The following is a 7,036-nucleotide window of genomic DNA, read 5'->3' as shown; positions in this document are numbered from 1 at the left end:
TCAGGTGGTGGGCTTCATCCAATCAGCTGAAGGCTTGACTAGAACAAAAAGCCTGACCCTCCCCTGAATAAAAGAGAACTCTTCCCGCCTGAGAGCCTTTGAACCGCGACATCAGCTTTTTCCTCCCTTTGGACTCACACTGAAACATCAGCTCTTCCTGGCTCTCAGGCTTCGGGGCTCAGACTAGAACTAAACCATCAGCTGTCCTGGGTCTCCAACTTGCCGATGCACCCTGTAGATCTTGAGACTTTCCGCTCTCCATGATCACGTGAGCCAATTCCTTATCATAAATCTCTTTCTGAATATATGCACATCCTATTGGTTCTGTTTTCCTGGAGAATACTGATGAATACAGAAACCTTAACTCTGTAAGAAACCTTAAAGTCATTTATCACAGCATCCTGTTCTTACGTGTAAGGACAATAAGGTCCAGAAAGACCGAGAGTCTTGTGGAATTTAAACAACAAATTAATGTCACTGCTAACTCTGGTTTTTTTCTCATGTCTTGTGGGGGTTCCAGGGCCTGCACGGCTTTGTTTATGATCTGGAGTGTATTGGAATCCAATTCTTTAGCCTTCAGATGTCAGAGAAGAGGCAATGATTCTTCCAATATGAGGAAGTCCGCTCCACCCCAGCAAAAACGATGATCTGGAAAGCTTCTGTGAGTGTATTCTTTATTAACTTTATTTCATGAAAATGTCTACAGTACTCCTCCAGCCACTGAGATAAAAACCTATCTCTGGTTTCCTTCGTCAATTTAATGATACCAGCACAGCAGCTCTGCAACGTACTTGAGAATATCTGGATCAAACCATTGGAAGCACTTTGGGGTGTGATAAGCAGAATAACACCCCCCCCAAACATGATCTCTTCCTAATCCCCAGAGTTTGTGAATATGTTACTTATATAGCAAAATGAACATTGAAGATGTGGGTAAGCTAAGAATCTTGAGATGGGAGCTGATTCTGGATAATTCGGGTAGGCCCAATATCATCCGTTGTTTGTTTTTTCTTTCTGATATCATCACTTGTAAGGGTCCTTATAAGAAGGAGGCAGTGGGGCCAGGTGTGTGAATGCAAGCAGAAGTGAGAGAGACAGAGAGAGAGAGCGAGAGAGAGAGAGAGAGAGAAATCTGAAGATATCATGCTACTGGCTTTGCAGGTGTCATGGAGGAAGGGGCCACAAAACCAAAGAATGAAGGTGGGTTCCAAACCTGGAAAAGGCAAGCAAGCAAGCAAGCAAAGAAACAGAAACCGGAGTCCCCCCTAGAGCTTCTGGAAGGAACGCAGCCCCTCAACACCCTGATTTTAGTGCCCATTCTGGGCTCTGACCTCTAGAGCTCTAAGACAACATGTTTCTAACATCTTAAGCCATGAAATTCATATTAGTTTGTTCCAGAAGGAATAGGCAGCTCATAGACTGAGGCTTGTAAAAGTAAATGCCCAGGCCCAATCACCAATGATTCTAATTCACATCTTCTTCCCCCAATCAAATTTTATATTCCACAAATTTTGTCAATTACTGGAAGTACAACGAAAGCTGAGTCCCAGTGACCCTGAGCTTCCAAGGAGCTTGTAGTCTGAAGGGGAAAACAGTTCTGTCAACATGAAACACATCTCTTTCCTGATCAAGAAGCTTAACCGCCTCTCACAAATAGTATATTGATAGACTCATAGTGATCCATCAACCTTTGCCAAAACCATGAAATTTCATTCATGTGGCTTTACTTAAGTCAGCTTTCCTAAAGGGATATCTTGGCAGCAAATCCTTATATTTTCCTTGCAGCCCTCCACATTTATTCCACACATTTGCTTCCTGAGAACCCTGCTGTTATGTTGTCTTCATATACGGCCCGAATTTAAAAACCGTGGGGGTTTAGTGATGAGTGCATTTATGATGGGCTTGCCATCTTCTGGGACCCTATCTTGTTGCTCTGAAAGCTCCCTAGGATACAGGCTTGGTGACTGAAGACTCCAGAAGGCAGTGATGGTTATCGGCAGTGCCGCTCAGCCTCTACGTACATTAGCATTCTTAGATCCATAGAGTGGTCCATGGTGTGACATGTTAGAACGCCTTTCTACCTGCTTGTCTTCCCCCAAAGAGCAAGACAGTCAGGATTTTCTTATGTTTCTTTGAAAGCACTTTTCCTCCTCTGTATTATTGCAGAACATCTGCAGAAAGTTACACAATCCAGTGACTGCTGTGTTGATTAGATTCTGTTCTCTCATCCCCTCAGCTGCCCCATCCTGTGTCACAGGACTTTGTTGTCTCTCCCACCACTGGCGAACATCCTCTCCTGCTGCACCAATGTTCAGCTTGGAAATTAGATTAGTCTCCTATTACTGCTGCAACACAGGACCACAAATTATCTGTTTAAAATTACACACATTTATTATCTTACAGTCTGGAAGTCAGAAGTCGAAAGATTGTCCTTTCAGCATGAAAATCAAGGTGTTGCAAGGGTTGTGTTGCTTCTAGAGGCTGTGAGAGGTAGTTAGCTCCTTGCCTTCTAGATCCTAGTAGCCCCCCATCATTCCTTGGTTCAAATTCCCTTTCCAACCCTGGAACTGCTGTGACTTCTGTTTCCGCCACCACATCTCCTTCACTTAGCCCAATCCTCCTGCCCACGTATGTATCAGGATAACCTCCCAACGCATGACCCTGCACCTGGTCGCATCTACAAAGCCCCTTTGCCATGTAAGGGAACACATTCACAGGTTCTGGGGTAGAATATGTGTATCTTTGGGAGACTATTATTCAACCCACGCATCAAAGTTACTTGCTTTGCCAGACGGTAGTGACACTTGGGGTGAGTGTAGCATCATGTATAAACTTGTCAAATCACTATGCTGTACACCCGAAATTAATGTAACATAGTATGCCAACTACAGTCAAATACAAAAAATTTCATATTCCCCGCTTTGGTCAGAAGAATATAGGTAGACGTGATGGTTTGCTAGTTCCACGCCCAGGCCTAAAAAGGTTAACACATGTGTCCACCCATCCCTCTTGGTTCTGTCACTACCAGGAGAGGAATGTATCCCAGCTGGCCTGCTTTCCAAAGAAGAGCAGAGGTACGTGAGGGAGACTGGAATCCAACTTACAACTTCAGCCATGACAAACCCAGTTAAGTTAAGACCATTTAACCCTGAGTCAACTTGATTGAAGCTGGGTTGAGAGAAGAAAATGGACTGTTAATTTATGAAAATGGGTATCAGAATATTTTGTTATATGCTAACATCATGGTAATGACTAGCTGATAGAACTGCATTCAGTCCAAAGTTTGAAGTAGAAAGTCTTGGGTTGGGGGCACCTGGGTAGCTCAGTCAGTAGAGGTCTGATGCTTGATTTTACCTCAGGTCATGACCTCAGGGTCATGAGATCAAGCTCTGTGTTGGCCTCTGTGTTGGGTGTGGAACCTGCTTTAGATTCTCTCTCTCCCTCTCACTCTGCCCCCACCCCTGCTCATGCTCACTCTCTCTCTCTAAAAAAATAAATAATAAATGAAAAATAAAGTCTGGGGTTGTATGAGTCCTCTGGAACACGGAAACACTTGCCCTGAAATGGTAAAGAATTACAATTGTATTTGCACCTCTGCTTTGACATCGCTTTTATTATACATAATACTTATTACATATCCTACTGTTTCCTGCACATAGGAGGATCTGATAATATGTGAAGAATTTCCAAAGTGTTTGAAAAAAAAACGTATTCTAACTTGAACTTCCTCCAGGGACTTCCTTGCTTCTTCAAGCATGACTCCATAGAAAATCTGAATTAGACCCCATTACACAGACTTTATTCATTAAGTTACAGAAAGGAAATGGTCATACAATACAGGCCTGATTAAAATGACAACAGCATGTACGTCTGATTTTCTGCTTGAACTGGGCTTATAATAACAACTGATCAAAATTTCCAATACACTCCTTGCTTAAAACATTGTCCCATACCATATATATCTCAGTGAAGTTAACCGATTATAGTGGTATGGATTTGACATTACTGGATATTTAGGAAATGAGGAATATACTTGTTTTTGTTTTTTTTTTAAAGATTTTTTAATTTATTTACTCGACAGGGATAGAGACAGCCAGCGAGAGAGGGAACACAAGCAGGCGGAGTGGGAGAGGAAGAAGCAGGCTCCCAATGGAGGAGCCCGATGTGGGGCTCGATCCCATAACTCCGGGATCACGCCCTGAGCCGAAGGCAGACGCTTAACCGCTGCACCACCCAGGCANGCTGCGCCACCCAGGCGCCCCAGGAATATACTTGTTTTTAAACTCTGTCTGTACTTGCGGGATGTACCTAGAGAAGGAAGTTGGAGACTTAACAGGAGGATGCACTCCTTCTTCACATGCAGGGACAATCTCAGTTTCTAATGTCCCAGGCCATATTTCAAATCATTTGACAGCTAGTGTTATCTGATTTAGGGGTCAGAATATAAGAACATGGTGCTTTTTTCCCAAGAAGACATACAGGTGGCCAACAGACACATAAAAAGATGCTCAACATCACTCATCATCAGGGAAACACAGATCAAAACCACCAGATACCGCCTCACAGCTGTTAGAATGGCTATGATCAAAGCGACAAGAAACAACAGGTGTTGGCAAGGATGTGGAGAAAGGGGAACCCAAGAGGTGCAGCCACTCTGGGGAACAGCATGGAGGTTCCTCAAAAAATTAAAAACAGAAATTCCATATGATCCAGCAATTCCTATGTCTAGGTATTTACCCAAAGAATATGAAGCACTCATTTGAGAAGACATAAGCACTCCCATGTTCACTGTACTGTTACTTACAATAGTCAAGATACAGAAACAACCTAAGTGTCTATCAGTAGACAGACAGACACACTGGAATACTACACAGCCACCAAAAAGAATAAAATCTTTGACAATATGGATGGACTTTGAGGATATTATGCTAAGTGAAGTCAGTCAGACAGAAAGACAAATAAAGACAAACACTGCATGATTTCATGTATATGTGGAATCTAAAAAAACAAAACAAATGAACAAAAAAAAGACAAACAAAACTCACAGATACAGAGAACAGAATCGAGGTTGCCAGAGGAGGGAGGAGGGAAATGAGTAAAGGAGGTTAAGAGGTACAAACCTACAGTTATAAAATAAGTAAGTCATGGGGATGCAATGTGCAGCATGGTGACTAGAGTCAATAATACTATATGATAAATTTGAAAGTTGTCATAAAATCTTAAAAGTTCTCATCACAAGAAAAAAACTGTTGTCACTTTGTGTGGTGACAGATGGTACTAGACTTGCAGTAATCATTTCACAATGTCTACAAATGTGGACTCATTATGTACACCTGAAACTAATATAATGCTGTACATGAATTATACTTCAATAAAAAAAAGAACATGGGGCTTTGATGGCTCTTTGCAGGTTTTTAACCATTTATTCTCCACCCCAAGAGGCAAACAAGTGAGCTGCTCGTTTTTTATTCTCAGTAAAATATTTTAAGGTGTTTTCCATGCAGAGACAATTAAACTAGAAAGGGACTAACTCTAAAATATGCACATTTCTCTGAATATTGGATATAATTTTTACTTGAAAAGAACACTCAAAACATAAATGGCAAGTATTCAATATAAAGATCTCAGCTTTTTCAGAATTGTAATTTTAATTGCTAAGACGAATGTTGAGGCTGATTTAGCACCAGAATCAAAATTGACCATAAATTTTCTCTTGTTTTTACAACCATTCCTGTGATACAGAATATAATTTGGAAGCTGAAGCAAAGTTTCCTCCATAAGAGTTTGTTATGGGTTGAACTGTACCCCCTGAAGAGACGTCGAAGTCCTAACCCCCAGTACCTGTGAATGCAACCTTACTTGGAAACAGGGTCTTTCATATGATTGAGTTAAGATGATGTCATTAGGGTGGGCCTTAATCCACAATGATTGGTATCCTTGTAAAAGAAGAAATTTGGACACAGAGACAGACATGCAAAGAAGGCACACAATGTAGGAAGAATGCCATCAACAAGCCAAGGCATAGCTGAGGCTGTGAGAAACTGGAACAGGAGCATGAAACAGACTGTCCCCAGCACCCCCCCAGAAGACACCAACTCTGCTGACACCTTGATCTTGGACATCTGGACTCCAGAACCATGGCAAGAAATTTCTGTTGTTTGAGCCACACGGTCTGTGGTACTTTGTTACAACAACCATAGGAAACTAATAGAGAAGTCAATGCAGCTTAAGTTTCTTTGATAGATTACGGATTAGAAGCTATCAATCATTATAATCAGATGAAAAGGAATTATCCACAAAATATTCATTACCCTGTTCCTCTGTGTGTGTGTGTGTGTGTGTGTGTGTGTGTGTGTGTGCGCGTGGTGTTACTAAACAAATACCCGTTTCCTGTGCTGAGGTTCTTCAACCATTAAAACCTATGGAAGTAAAGTCTCTTTGTTTTTCTAACTTAAAATTCCTCCTGGAATATGAAATGGGCCCCAAATATTTCAAGCATCAAAGTCCAGAAAAAGTGTCAATGTTAAAAAATAAGATAGCACTTAATACAAGTTATTTATATTTCTTCCGGCTCTTTAAAATATTTAATTGGTCAAATAGTCAAGACAGAATCCAACCCAAACAGCTTCTTTCAATATTACCAGAATATTAGTTTAGATAGCATTAATGCACTCCGATTTTCAGTGATGCTGTAACTAATTTGAAGTCACTGGGCTAACTCTTCTAGGGAGCCAATACTTTTACTTCTGCTTTCTGCATTTCCTTTACAACTTTAGGAAGCCTCTCTCTCTTTTTCAGTTGTGTTCTCCTTTCCTCCCTTGCCAAAATCTGCTCTCAGGATTGCCTCTGTAATCCTTCACATTGTAGTATGAATCAACTGAAGTCCATGTATTCACTTACCCAGCACCAGCCTGTGCCTATTTTTACAATAAAGTTTTCTTGTAACACAGCCAAAAGTAGACTTACGTATGGCTGCTCTGATCTACCTCGGCAATGCTGAGGGTATGTGGCCTGCGAGCCTGAGAAGATGTACTCC

Source organism: Ailuropoda melanoleuca, chromosome X (genome assembly GCF_002007445.2).
Source record: "Ailuropoda melanoleuca isolate Jingjing chromosome X, ASM200744v2, whole genome shotgun sequence".
Classification (NCBI taxonomy): Eukaryota; Metazoa; Chordata; class Mammalia; order Carnivora; family Ursidae; genus Ailuropoda; species Ailuropoda melanoleuca.
This window is presented reverse-complemented; position numbering follows the sequence as displayed.